The sequence below is a fragment of the Bombus vosnesenskii genome, unplaced genomic scaffold (assembly GCF_011952255.1).
Source record: "Bombus vosnesenskii isolate JDL3184/JDL3185 unplaced genomic scaffold, Bvos_JDL3184-5_v1.1 scf7180000016281, whole genome shotgun sequence".
Classification (NCBI taxonomy): Eukaryota; Metazoa; Arthropoda; class Insecta; order Hymenoptera; family Apidae; genus Bombus; species Bombus vosnesenskii.
This window is the reverse complement of record NW_022884350.1, coordinates 1,547,934-1,562,807: the sequence shown is the minus strand read 5'-3', so window position 1 is coordinate 1,562,807 and position 14,874 is coordinate 1,547,934. Positions and strand designations below refer to the sequence as shown.

General features: G+C 33.1%; 1 protein-coding gene across 10 annotated transcripts in view; it reads left to right on the top strand.

The window, feature by feature from the left end:
* LOC117242913 (acetylcholine receptor subunit alpha-like) overlaps nt 1-14,874 on the top strand; it is a 380,997-nt gene that overhangs the window by 186,828 nt on the left and 179,295 nt on the right. The gene's annotated exons all lie outside the window — the stretch shown is intronic.

Genomic DNA, 14,874 nt, shown 5'->3' with positions numbered 1-14,874 from the left:
CAGCGGTTGTTTCAAAGCTTTTTACTATTCTGTCTGAATGAACTTGATTGCTTCTCCGACATTAACTACGTTACAGTTGTGACTATGCTATCTGAAGCCCGATTGCTTCACTAAATCTTGACTGGGTTGCGGTTTATACTATTCCCAATGAAATTTAATTGCCTTAGTGATATTGACTATTCTATGACTCGCGCTACTTGAAACCTGATTGCTCCCACTGATCTTGACTACGATTCGTGTTATCTTGTCAGCAAAATCTAAGAATTAATGCCTCTCTTTAAAATACTCTGATTTCCTTTCCTTCGCATATCCACTACGTTCTTTCAAGGAACAGAAATAACAAGACTATATTTAATGGGTTGAGTCATGAACAGTGAAAGAGATTCATATTTTAGAAACTGTCTGAATGAATATAGTTACTCAGAAATATAATTTTTTATTAAATGAAATTTGAAAACAGAGAATCATAAATAAATGACCAAGCGATAAATTGGTAAAAGAATTGAAATAAAATCCTATAACTTGCAATGCGTAGTGCCGCTTCTCTACATTTACTCTGAGTTCATATTACATGAAACTAGCAATCTGTTTAGTCGCAAAGATAAATCGATTATTAATCCGGCGTCCAATCATTAGAAACACCTGTAGAACTCCAACACAGTTAAAAAAAGTCACTGTTTTTAATAACGAAACCTTCGTCGGCAACGCTATAATGAAGCACCCGAGGCTACCTCTGGTTAATCTTCTTGACTTTTTCAACATTACTTTTTTCTCCCTCGTCATTGCTTTTCGATTTCTATTTTAACCCGATTTTCTTCCTTTCCCATTTTCTTTCTTGCACAACGGTATTTCCCGACTATCTTTCAATCGCGACGTCCATTTATATTTATAATAACCAAATAACTTGCGACCCTGTGATTGAAGAAAAATTATTTTAACAAGTTAAAAAAGAAAAGAAACGAACGCACATTTTAAAGTTATTCCAAAATATAATTCTAATTCGATATTTAAAGTTAGCGCCAAAAATTTTCAATTAAAATTAATTAATCTGACGACTCTGTTCTATGAAATCTATAATGCACTCGCATAAATTAATTCAAGGATTCTTCTACATAATTTAGAGTTTAATTAAACTTTGCAGAGAAATAAAATACATCTCAATCTCGAAAATGATTATTTTGTTATTTATTATACATTAATTGCTTCTGTCGGACGGTTGTTAAACCTCAAAAGGGTAATGATGGTTTTAAGTTAATAAAATTGATGATGCCTTTCCAATCTTTTTGGATATTTCAACTAGAAGATATTGAAGATTATTGATAAAAAGACAACTTCCAGCCCGAGAAATCTATGAATTTTTTCCAGTTGCTTCGTATTGAGCAATGACACTCCACCTGATATACGTCATACGAAATCTCTTGTTGATGGAAGCTGTTGAACAAGTTTCAAGTATCTGAGAAGGATTTTCTTTCAAAGGCTGCTCCAATTCTTTGCTTTCAAATTTTTTGGGGTTCTACATCTGAGAGATTGCGAAAAATAGAAAAGATAGGAAGAGAACCTTCGAGATTTGCGGATTTTATGAATTGCAACGTCTTCCTCTGATGCTGAGCAAATTTCCGCAATCTCAAAGACGTTTTTTTTCAATCGAAATCCGGAAAAGATAAAAAAATACAAAGACTTCTTCTCGAACACTATTGTATTCGGTATATTTTATTTTGTGAAGTTATATTTTGAGCAAGCTTGAATTATATTATAAGAAAAAGTCTTTCCACCGTTACACGTGTCCAGTGAAATGGTGTAACTTTGTCTTAAGAAGTTTGCTTTACTTTAAACCGAAGTTGTCTTGTCGCGAGAAGTTCATGCGACGATATAGAAGACAGATATTTAGGCGAACCCACTTAGTTGAGACACTCTGTACATACTTTCTTTTCATTTAAATTTCTCCATTCCATCAACCCATTAGGATCATTACAATTGAATTTATTAATCTTCCATTGTTTATTAATTTAACAGAGAATTAATAGAAAATATTAAATATAAATATTAAAGTAATCGGAAATGAAATATTAAGAAGATTAATATTTTCCACATTAAGATTGGCATTTCGAAAGCCTACAATAGGGAAAATTTTTTTTATTCGAAACAGAGCTACGACCAATTTAATGTAAATAAAAAAATGTGTAATAATAAATTAATAAATCACGGAATGATTAAATGTATAATAATAATAAAGGTAAAAAATGTACATAATATAAGACATAGTACGATAGTGAACGAACGACTCATTCGAAACGAGAACAAACTCGAGAGAACATGAAGTTCGCAGTTATGTTACACCAGTGCTTACGAGGTTCTCGTTTAAAACATTAAGAAGATGGTCCCATTGCGATGTTGCACGCTATTGGCCTCTCATAACCGTTGAAAAGGAATCCCTACAGTGTCGCTCGACTGTGATAGCTATCTTTTTCTCAGCCAGGTTTTCTCATCTGGATATCCGAGAGGCTGTGTCTTAACTTAACACATCCTGAAAGGTCAGACAAGTCCATGTTGCAAGCTCTCGAGGGGAAAAAGACGACGTCCTCGCTGTTTAAAAATAATTTTCATTTGTCCGGACGAATGAACCGTAATGTAGTCGCAAACATCAGTAGCCACAAGTGGCTAGTTATGAAACTGTACATTGCTGGTGCTTGGTTTCCTTTTAATTGATGGAGGAGTTGTAGCTACAAACTCCTTTTCAGCGATTCGAGTAAATGAAGAAGAATCAGTTGGAAGTTGTTTGCTCTTTTTGAAATGTTGATTTATTTGTTGACTTTTATTAGAAAATTCGTGTTATTATTAATTATTTTTTCCTTTGTCAATTGTTTCTTCATCAAAACTTTATTTTCCATCTTAAAATCTCTTCACCAGTTTTTAACTCGTAGAGAAATAATTTGCCTTCTTATCAGAATAGTATCAGTGATCAATCGTAGATGTTCAAAACAATTAATTTGTATTTTTCAAATATCCGTATGCAAATGAAATATTAGTTTGAATTTGAAATATCTAGGAAATTTTCTACTTTTTTATTCGTCATTGTTATTATTACACTTCCATAGACTAGATTCGTTCTTAAGTTGACGAAAACGTCGAAATAAAATAAACCAAATTAAGTAAATAATGCTTACACAAAGTGTAGGAAAAATAACTTTGTAAGTTAAATTAGTAATTGTTTGAAAATGATTGAAAAGATGTTCTTCGAGAGAAAGTGTATACATCAGGATGTAATAAAGTGCGCTTTTAACCGAGCAAGGTGCGAACATTCGAAAGTAATGCTACACCACTGATAGTTTTTGAAGAAGTACTCGCGATACTAACAAAATTTCACTCTTTATCGGAGAAAGTTGTTGGCATCTCTTAAACAAACTTTGTTCTTTCTTCGGCTGTGATACAGTTTGCAAATTTCGCAAGTTTAAATTGCCTCGGCTGCGTAATGTCAGTCGACACGGTTCCCTATCTTCGCTCGTCGACTCTACGTGACTTTGTTTCGATACTTCTGTTGGTCCATTCGTGATTTCCATATCCCAAATACATTTAAAAAAATGTATGGAACTTAATGTGTGTATTGTGCTATTTAAAGAGCTGTATGGCGTTGATCACATGATACAGCGTTTGCTATAAAAGGAGGAACTAAATGTTGATGTGTATTATTAAAGAGCAGGAAATATGTGTTTGCTTTTTGAAATATGACGTACATATTTGACAAACTTTGTGTGTGAACTGACAGTTCATTTTAATTATACTCGCTCTTAAAAGTAAATGTAGAAATATCCATTTATTTCTATAAAGCTATTTTATATCTGAAAATTTTACGAATATCCCAATACAGTTTATTTGGACGTAAATATTTCAAAATGGTTTAATGTAACTAGAAAGATAAGTGTAAAATATTTCTACAAATTAATAAGTAACCAAATTAAATTATATGTTAAACAGTAACCTATTTGCTATATGTGAGGCTCGTACTATAACATAAATGTATTATTGTAAATTATTATATAGTGTATTAAGTAAATGCTCAAAGAAAGATGTTGAACGGAATGCGTTTGAAAAAGTTACGATGAATGTTACGAAATCAAAAGCAGAATTTTATTATAAATCTAGTTACGTGAGGTAGACGTAACCAAATTCCATAAAAACACATTTAGGAAATATTTTGAAACTGCTATCAAACTGCTGCACAGTTAACAGTCGTAAGTCTTGCCATCAGTGTGAATCCAATTGCAAACCTGAAATAAAGAAGAAGGTAACGAAGCATGGACGAATAATGGTGATTTTTCGTGGTGAATCTGAAATCAAGGATGAATCAGAGTGATAAATGTAAGACTGGAGATCGCTGGGTGTAAAGTGTTAGTGCGAAAGAGAAGCGTTTGAACAGAATTCCTCAGATTATGCACATCCGCTCAACTTTCACAGCGAATATGTTTCAATGTCTTCTGGAACTGGCTGAATCGAATAAAGGAAGTGGAGAAATAGGACAGGAAAGAATATACGTGTTCTTTACATACACAGGTTTGCAAGGGTAAATGCTGAGAAAATACATGCACAATGCTAATCATGCTAAATGACAGCAAATTAAATTGCAATAATTAAAGTTCTTCAAATATTTTCAGTTTGGTAAAAAGAATTCATACAATGCATTGGGTGGAAAAGCATTGCAATTATGTAATATCGCAACTATAACATTATTTACAATTTATTTCTAATTAATAATCAATTTGATGATCCACCTAAAACTGTACCATCATTTTCGCCATTCCTCATAGTTCTCACGTATAATATCTCTACAGTATCCAGTAGTATCGTGCTCCAGTCGCTAATGACCCTGTAGTTTAATCGACTTGAGACGATTACGAAACGAACAACGAACAATAACGGGTCTAAATAATTTTATGGTCCTTGTGTGGCGAATGCCTTTTACCTGCATTTTAGAGTTCATTTAAAACTCTGCCAATGTCACCAACACAATTGTACCACATCGTACGTCACGAAGATATTTTGCGAAAAACATATAATATAACCAGAATAAGTTTTCACAGGTGTTCGAATACCTCTATGAACCAGAGTATAATTATGAACTTAATTCTGACAGAAAGTCTTCTATAAAGACATAATATATATTGCCTCAGATATTTCTCTACCTACACAGAAACAGGCGCAAGCGAAGAAATATATATATATATATATATATATATATAGGCATGGTCCGAAAAATTCTGCGAGCAATCTCTCGCTGAAAGCTTTCGGCGTTCAACACGGACACGCTCATATCGCGAACGGCTCGTCCATCAAAGCGAAGGGGGAAAATAAACCGGGCGAAAACGACCGAAATCTCTCGCAGCCCTCTTTTTCCATTATCCAAGAAAGTAAGAAATAAGAAAACTGTAGGAATAATACCGCGAGGCTGAGGAACAACAGCAGCTTAAACAGTAACGGGCCGGTACGAAGCGAGAGGACGGTGAAAAGCGTGGAAGAATCGTAGCGGCGGTAAAAGGGGTGAGAGCAAAGAGAGCAGGAGGGCAGTAAAGGGAGAGGGAGGTCAGAGGTTAAGTGAAATTGAAGTTCAACCCACTGATGAAAACGACTCGCGGGATCTAAGGTGACGGGGGACTCCTCCGCAATAGTTTCGTTTCCTTTTAATCTCGGTAGGGTTTTCTGCCAGCCAGAGTAGGAAGACTGTCAATTCCGCTTCCATTTCTCGCCGACAGTGCGAGCGAGATGAAGGAGACCTGCACGCGAGTCTATGTGCGCCAGCGTCGTTGTACAGGGTGTCTCGGCAACTCCGGTACGATCGGCAATCAGACGATTCTGTGTGAAAGAAAACGTATGGAAAATATAGAATAAGATTTGGGGGAGGAAAAGTCGAAATGGGAAGAAGGAAGAAAATGACACTATTTATGAGGAGAAGGGCATAGACTTTATGGGAGCTTAGGATAACAGATTCAGCTCTAGTATGGATGGACGGGACAGATCAGAGACAGGAATATGAAAGAATAATAGAGGGAGGGTATAAAAGGAAATATAGGGAATTAGGGGAAGGAAGCAGAGCAGAGTTTTTGAAGGAAGAATGTGGAGGAAGCGATAATCGAGCGAGATTTAGACGTGATAATGAGGATAGAGTCAGGGAATTCAGAATGTAGATTGTGTGGTTAAGGGAAAGAAACGACAGAAAGAGGAAGAGTGCAGAGAAGTTGGAAGAGAAAAAGAATTAACCGGAAGGATGAGCGAGGAAAAGAGCAAGGAAGATGTATGAGGAAAATAGTAGAAAGGAGAAGGAAGCTAGTCGGACACGTGTCACGAGCATTTTAAGTATTTCAAGTATTTTAAGTATGAGAATTATTTTCTACAGTATTATAATGGCGTATATGGATAGTGATTTTGTAGACACAACCACGTGTCAAGCCCTCTTTGAGGTCGAAAGTCAGGAAAATGAAGTTATCCATCTACCTCTCTCTCTCTCTCTTTGTAGAATAAAAGTCTTTCGTGTGGCGTTTCGTTTTTAAGAAAATCGAATTTGAAGATTTTTCGAGTATACTTGGGCTTGATTAATTTCGAACTGAACAAGAGAAAATAATCGACAGAAAGTTATTCCACGCGTAAAAAATAGGTGGAAAAATGTAGAACAAAATCTGTCCATAAGACACTTTGTTTCCGAGAAAAACAAATTTGCAATTGAAAATTTATTTTGTGTAACAGGTTGGTTCATGACTAAACACGTTCAAGCTCTATTCTCTCGGAAACAAAGCGTGACTATGGGAAAATTTTATTTCGCATTTTTCACTTGTTTTAGCATGTTTCTTTTTTATATTATTCTCGAGTATTTACAATTTACCCACATGTTGACATTCGGTAAATTGGTTTAACGATGTTGTGACAGTAGCACGTAGATGTTTATCCCATTGGAGAAACGTCGCTGATAATTACACAAATATCATTGCAAATATCATGCATATATTGCAAATATCATGCAAAAAAACAAAAAGTTATTTATATTCTATGGAAACTGCGAAAAATCCACAAATAACGATGAGAATAAAAAATCAATCGAGTTTTTTCTTCGTAATCTTCCGGATGAGATGAATAGAGTTCTATTTTAATATTTAGCATAAGTTCCCTCACAGTGCTCGTCCACTCACAGTTAGTCTAGTCTGCAGTTAGTAAAGTTTAAGTATACAGGGTGGTTGGTAACTGGTGGTACAAGCGGAAAGGGGGTGATTCTACGCGAAAAAAGAAGTCGAAAATATAGAATAAAAATTTTTTTTCTTTTTCTTTTTTAAATTTTTCCATCGAGACAACGATCTACAGTGAGATCCGTTATAACGTACCGCACGCGTACCGAACGAAAATTCAAAGTCGATTTTCTCGAAAACAAAGCCTCAAACGAAAAATTGTTATTCTATATTTTCGACTTCTTTTTTCGCGTAGAATCGCCCCCTTTCCGCTTGTACCACCAGTTACCAACCATCCTGTATAATTGACAAATTTTCAAATCCGATTTTCTCGAAAATGATCCGCCATACGCAATCATTTTATTCCACATTTTCGACTGATTTTTTTACGTAGTAATCATTCTATTGCCGAGAATTACCGAGACACCCTGTACATGTCTGCTGTTAATCTTACACCATGGGAGAAGCGAAAGGCACGAGAAACTGTAGTGAAGATTCGTTAAACGAGCCAAGACTTAACGATCCGCGAGAAAGAACGAACATCGGTCTAAGTTCTCCATTGTGAGAAATGATTTATAGGTTTCCACGTTCAACTGGCCACTGTTATTCGCCGGATATATTTAACGTTTTATCCGAAAGAAACAGATATTAACGTATTATGCAATATATTGTAGGCGTATACGCAATTTATTGCCATCCTTAGAATGGTGCAGTTTTCTTGATGGAAAGACCACGATACTTGGAAAATCGTAACTGTATGTAAAACTTTCATTCGTTTCATCTTCTTGTAGCAAATTGTAAAATTGTACGTTATAAAATGTAAGCAGTTTTACCTAAAATTGCGTGAAATTCTCCAGACAATCGAACGATTATAAGCTTAAATTGATTCGATAGAAATTATTTACTGTAATTCGTAGCGTAGATTCGAAGAAATTCACATTGTCCTCGTTTCCACGATTTGAATATCTTTGATCTTGCAATATCTTTTCACGTCTATCTCTGTATATTCGCGAACGTAAACGATAGAACGTAGAACTGACTTTTCGACTACTGTGTAAGTGTACTTGAGCGAGCCTTTGACTCTTGCTAGCTTTATTTTGTTTGAAAATAACTGTGCCATGACAAATGTTATTTGCGTGAACCTCGCATATTCGTCGTCAACGATACTACACATCGCTATCACGACCAGAAGACAGCATAATATGAATAATTGATATATGCTATATATTGATTATATGATGTAATCTTTATATTGCAAATCATTTCTGATAAGCTTTATGAAAATTATTTCCCTTTTAATAAATATTTGCGGGAAATATTATGGAAACGCGAATGAACTGCAATTTTTCATTAATATACGTCGCTTGTTTGTTTTTAACGAAACAATATCGACATTCGGCCGCTAATGACCACGGTAGTCGATGCGACTTTAAATAAAATAAATAATGAAATATTGACATTCGAAATTATTGTAAATTGATTGAAAGATAATTGCTTTACTTCAAAGCAAATAACTATACTTAATATTTTACATGTAACATTAATATACATAAATATAGCATTAACCCCACTGTTCTCTTCTTTTCTTCGTATTTGTATCTTCTCATTTGTACTTGTTTCGTCCGTTTGAAGTATTTATTTGAATATTTAATTCATAAAAATTATAGAATATACAAAAGACAAATTACGTTGAATACAAAAAACAAATATTTGGAAGTCGTCGATATTTTAATAAATATCTATTGGAATAGGTATAACGACCATTTTGGGGTCTTAAGGACCCGAGGAGAAGAGTAGGGTTAATAGGTATATTAGATTAAATTGTATTTTTAATAGTAATTACGCATTATGTTTAAAAATATTTATTTGTAGAAATTTTTTACATATTAAATTACAAAATAACAATAAATATCTATAGTTATATAGTTACAATAAAATTATAAAATATCTTATAGATATACATTGAATATTATACAAAATATTCATCGGATACAAGCCTCGCAGTGTAAAAATAAATCTATAAATGATATCTTTCTTGATATATTGAAAATCACTATAGTCGATCAGGAAAATAAAAATATGACACCGGTGCAATTTTGAACAAACATGCAAGAAGCTACAAAAATGTATCATCATTTTTACTTGCTTAAATATTATTAAATATTAAGTAGATAATTTGAGGAGTTTAGAAAAAATTTAATATTCGAATCGATGATCTTTAATTAGACATATTATCTTCCAATATTAATCGAGGTCTTTCACATTTAATGAACAGGTGCGACAGGACTAACGAGGATAGTTTAGCGATGTCGCTTGAGATTTCGACCAATTATAGTAAGAGCAGCAAAATGATCGTCAATAAATTGAATTTTCACTGTCGAAACCTCCATTTTTCTTCAACTATTGCTGTAATAATACTTTTATAGAATTTGTTTCATAAAAATCACACGTCAGTAGATTTGATTGATGGAATTTTAGAAACTCTCGTGAGGTATTATCTGCTATTTAAAGCAATCAATCAAACGATTATACAACCATGATTTTTCATAAAAATCTCTGTTATCAAGCACTCTTCGTATTTACAATTAATAGAATATTTAAAATTTGTCAATGGGTTTTATTATCTGATTAATTCTCGATTAAACTACTTTATTTAAATTTCAGCTTCATAATTATACATTGTTTTCAATTTTAATGGTTACAAAGTATTTATAGCGATTATGCAACTCTTAAAAATTGCCAAGTTATGTGATAATAGAAATAGATATATTTCGAAATAGTTGTTACGTAGATATCAGAACGTCTGCTGTATTTATATTACAAACTGAATGCTTTTCACTGCTTTATTTTCTAATTGTTTCATTAAAAATCCATATTTTATCTACGTCATATCTATTTTGCAACACAGAATACCAAATAAAGTAGGATTTGAATTTTCCAATAAATGCATTGTTACACGTACATTAAATACAGTAAGACTCGGGTCTCCGAATTTTTTAATTTCTTTTTCATCCGCACACTGGGTCGTTTTCGACCAGTAACTTTAAGTAATTCTCCGTTTTTTTTTCATATTTTTGATTAAATTTTGCTTTGCTTAAAAAAATTAAGCTAGCAATAAAAACTATTTTTGACAATATTGTAGAAACCCACAAAGTAGAGAGAAGTAATCGAAAATTTTTAGAACGCCAGCCCCCAGCTCCTTAAAAAAAAATTGCAGGATTGTTCACTTAGTATCTGAATCATGAAATACTCAGTGAAATACTCATTTTCTTAAACGTTAAACGCGTCTATACAAAACAGGACGATATTTAGCAACATGAACAAGCATGCAGAATCATCATCGACGCGCGTTTTCCTCTGTAGGAAACTCTCTGAACGTTCGCAACTGGACGTGCCAAGCTGTTCATAAATCTATGTAATACGATCTTTGGTGTCGTCGAATAATCGAGCTTCTGGTGTATTCGCAATCTTTCATATCGCGTCAAATAGGTTTCAATGATGGCAAAGTGTTCTTCTTGTAAAAGGGATAAAAGATTTACAGACACAGAGCATCAGCTACGTTTGATCGATGATCGTGCTTAAATTTTGAACTTCCAAAGGGACTGATATTCGTTTCGATGGTGTAAGATCCACGTTCAAGTTTCGATTAAGATTTCTCCCTTTTTGAACTTTTTGAACCTGTCCAGCCTCTGGTTGGCAGTGTGACTTTCGAAAAATCCTCTGTTGTATTCACAGTAGTTACAATTAGTTACTGGCTTAGTATTATCTCGAATCGTAAATATTTTAAGCTCGTGGCAAGACACACATACAATAGCGCTTATAAATATGTGGATCTTTCGATTGATTTACATTAACAATATCTGAATGTAAAATTCAAGCGGAGGCGAAACGTTGAATATCACCTTTTTATGCGTCAAATGGAAAAATTCAGAGTTACTTGAAGTAAAAAGAGACTATTATATAGTTACAATAATATTATAAAATATTTTATAGATATACATTGAATATTATACAAAATATCCATCGGATACAAACCTCGCAGTGTAAAAATAAATCTATAAATGATATCTTTCTTGATATATTGAAAATCACTATAGTCAGACACTGGTGCAATTTTGATTTCTACATATTTTGAATTTTTTTAACGAGATAACAAGTTTCCTGTGCCGATAGTAGTAGCGTTAAGCTGGTCTTTACAAATTTAACTAGACTACTACTCTGATTTTTACTAAACGTGTTTTCATGGCGAAAAATTGAATGATCTAGAAACCTGTTGGAACTATCTCAGAGGATTAAAAGATTAAAAGTTTTCCGAAAGGGACCGAAAGTTTTCGGAAAAGCAGTCGCAAAGTTCTGAAAAGCAACAGACTTTATTCGATAAAACGTCACTTTTATAAAAATACGAAATTATTTTTATTATTTCAAATTTCGCTAGATTTTAACGCCATATTCGCGTGTAATCTGTTGAATGATAATTATGAAATTGTTTAGTCGATAATCTTAATTAATTTAGTTAATCTTAATTAATCTTTAATTAGTTTAGTCGATATTCTTTATCTAAAAATGCTATTTTCGATATAACTATTTATGCAATTATAAATTAATACAAAAACGAAGGTGTTCATTGATCAAGAAAAAGTATTTTAAAATTGGTTAAAATAATTCTTATTTTCTATTTACTGTACTAGATTATACTAGGAACCGAGAAACACACAAAGATGTACCTACATATTTTCTTCAGTGTTCACTCTTTCGAATTTGATGGTTTATGTCTTTCTTAGTAGTTATGCCAGTAGAATTTACATATTGCACAATTGTATATTATTTTCTAATGCATCTCTTTCACGTACAAGTATCTATTCGTTTCTATTTAGCAATTTCCAACTGAACTGTTTGAATCTGTAACTATATATTATATGTATCTTCTCTATTCGTATCTGTAATCTACGTATTTTCCTGTGCAATTCATGTTAGACTATTCTGATAAATATTCTGTTTTGTATTCTATTCTCATAACTATCCGTTAAAACCCTCTTTCTCTGCTCCCAAAATGAGTGAGCTGACGTAAACTAAATCGAAGACTGTCTAGCGCAAACAGTTGGCTACGTTCATTTATTCTTTCACACGTCAACGTCCACTTTGTTGCTGTTGCCGTATTAGCGGAAAGAAACGCAGACAAAGCCAATATAAATTTCACGCACCGCGATCGATACATTCTGCCGTTTGTTTTCACGATGCATGTGCACATATGCATCGATGTTTGTTTGTGCACTGAAATATTCAATGAAACGGAGTGTACACTAGAGCCGGTAGGTAAACTAAAGGCAGTTCAGGCTAGATTGTTAATAGGCATGAGTGCCCTAAAGGGGTGCAGAATCGCCCTTCATATTTCAAATGCGGACAGATTATAGTCGTATAAATCGTAGAAGGCAAATGGTAAAGTTTCCTAAGACATATAATTAAGCTGTGGATGTTTACGCGTTTATGGGAAATTTGCGGATACGAGAACGCACAGAATGAACATAATATACAGAAATATATGAAATATTCAAAGTACAGAATCTTTTACCACGTTGAATGAATAAAATATTTCTTTGCTCAAGTTCCATCTTGTAAATTACACGTACGAAAATACAAATTTGCATATTCGAATAAATATATAATTTAAAGAAAGTGAAAGGGTATAGTAGCTGCACGTCTGGCAAAAATATTTCTGATGGGAACGTATCGTTTCCGACTGAACGTAGGTTAGACAAAATATCTGGAAACTTCAGTTGAGATGTCTAATATTGTATAAAATAATGATTTTGCTGTTATAGAACAAGTATCAGGAATGGACAATAATTTATTTTTATTTCTTTGGTTTCCCAACTTGTAGATTTTCTTTCATTTTCTCAGTGTGAAATCGCAATTACTTTATCGTGACTGAAAGAATTTTGAAGCAGCACGCACTTGTTTAGAAATATGTACTCGATTTTCCATAATATACGTAGTAACAGTCATATAAATATATTAAATTATTTTGCAGAGATAGTTTATAATGACAAACATCGTACAATGTAAAAATGTACAAAGTGATACATTACACAACATTAGAAGAAGTAAAGTAACCAGGAGGAAAAACAATTGCAGTTTGCTTAGAAATATATAATTAGTAATATCTATGAGGAGTTGATCCTTTAATTAAATTAAGTTTATTTTCATAAAAGAATTCTATTTCTTCTTCAGGTAAATATTTGTAAAAGATTTCTTTCTTTCTTAAACACACTATTACCTCTGAATTTTATTTTGTTACAAAATAAAACAATCGCAGTTTGATTAAAAATATACAATGAACGATATCCATGAAGTATTGGTTTATAAATTGCATTAAATTTATTTTCACAAAAGAATTCTCTTTTTTCTTTACATTTATACTTATAAAAAATTTCTCAAACACAGCAATTACAACGAAATGTGAAATGGTAATTTGAAATGGACATTATATAATTAAACGTTATATGTGATTATTTATCAGTATATTCTCAGATTCGCCGTCATTTTAGTAGAAACATTCACAACTTTAAATTAAATATAAGTATCTTATATGTAAGTCTTATATTATATCGCGATTTCTCGTATTTTTAATTGAAATATCGATGCTTGGGATTGACAGTGACGTAACTTGCAAAATGTAAATTTTACTAGCAAGATTTTCTAAAATTGACGTTTTTGAGAATACTAGATACACGTTTTCTTAATTTAACTGCTAAAAGACAAAGCAAAGGAATTATTAACATACTGCTTTACATAATAAAAATAGAAACATAACGTAGGTTAGTGTAGAATTAGTAAATTTAAAATTCTCTGAATTGTGTTGCTATCAATGTCAAGCATATGACGAATAATTCTCATCGTTTTGTACTGTGAATGAAAATACTATTTTATCATTGTTCCTTGTATTTCTTTATGTTTTCCATAATTCTGCTAAGTAGTACTCATTTCCTAACGATCTATGGTACGTGTAAGTTACCCTGTTACATGTTACCTTAAGTTGTTTCATTTGTACCAATTTCTACATATATCTACATTTATTAAATTCTACGATCGAAATAAGAGCCCTTTTTTCTAACATATTTAATATATCGACAAAATTTATAATTCAAACTCGCGGAATAATCCATTAAAATAAACATGATCTCTTAGAATTCGAAAGTGCGATGCTTTTGGCACAAATAGATCTACGTTCTGTTCTTATTCTGTCACGTTGCACTCAAACGTGTTACAAACGTCACTCGAATATGTTGTTTCCACAGTTGTTAAAATTTTGAACACCTTTCAAGCATAACAAAGATTAAAGTAAAGTAAATAACTATCGTAGACACAACCGCGATATGTTTGGCAAGCTTACTGTGCTTACAGCGTGAAATATCTTTATCGGTATAAATCTCGTTGCTCCGCGTTTAAAAAGTCAGGAACACACGGTGCTCGCGTCTATCGATGCGACGAAAAAAGTAAACACACGGGAATTCAGCAACACTCAGATACTTTGCTTTCGGCGACGGGTCTATGAGCGGTGTTCAAAGCGCACGCTTGTTATTTGTCCGCCTCACGGACTTCGGTACATGTCTCGCTCGTGTTTCGTCGAATTTCTCGCGCCGGCCACGCGTACGAAATTGTCGCGTTCGCG